Raw genomic sequence first — 347 nt, forward strand, 5'->3', positions numbered from 1 at the left:
TGTGTGTTTGTCCAAGCAGTTAAAGTCAGTGGGGTCCAAACCAATGAAATTTTCATTTTAGGTGAACTTCACTACTGTTCAAAAGTTTTGGGTTGTTTTTTTTTATGGTTTTGAAAGTCTCTTATGCTCGCCAAGATTGTTTTTATTTGAGCACAAATACAGTAAAAACAGTATTATTGTGAAAAATTATTACACTTTAAAACGTCCGTTTTCTATTTGAATGTATTTTAAAATGTAATTTATTAAAATGTAAAATGTAATTTATTTATTGATTTTAAAGCTGAATTTTCAGCATCATTACTCCAGTCTTCAGTGTCACATGATCCTTCAGAAATCATTCTAATCTG

The 347-nt window shown here is 28.8% G+C and overlaps 1 protein-coding gene across 1 annotated transcript in view; it reads left to right on the forward strand.

Annotated features, from left to right (window-relative positions):
• The window catches only part of LOC107701817 (low-density lipoprotein receptor-related protein 5-like), a gene marked incomplete at its 3' end in the record, with an annotated part of 76729 nt that overhangs the window by 26806 nt on the left and 49576 nt on the right, over positions 1-347 (forward strand). The gene's annotated exons all lie outside the window — the stretch shown is intronic.

The sequence above is a fragment of the Sinocyclocheilus anshuiensis genome, unplaced genomic scaffold (genome assembly GCF_001515605.1).
Source record: "Sinocyclocheilus anshuiensis isolate Anshui unplaced genomic scaffold, SAMN03320099.WGS_v1.1 scaffold729, whole genome shotgun sequence".
NCBI lineage: Eukaryota > Metazoa > Chordata > Actinopteri > Cypriniformes > Cyprinidae > Sinocyclocheilus > Sinocyclocheilus anshuiensis.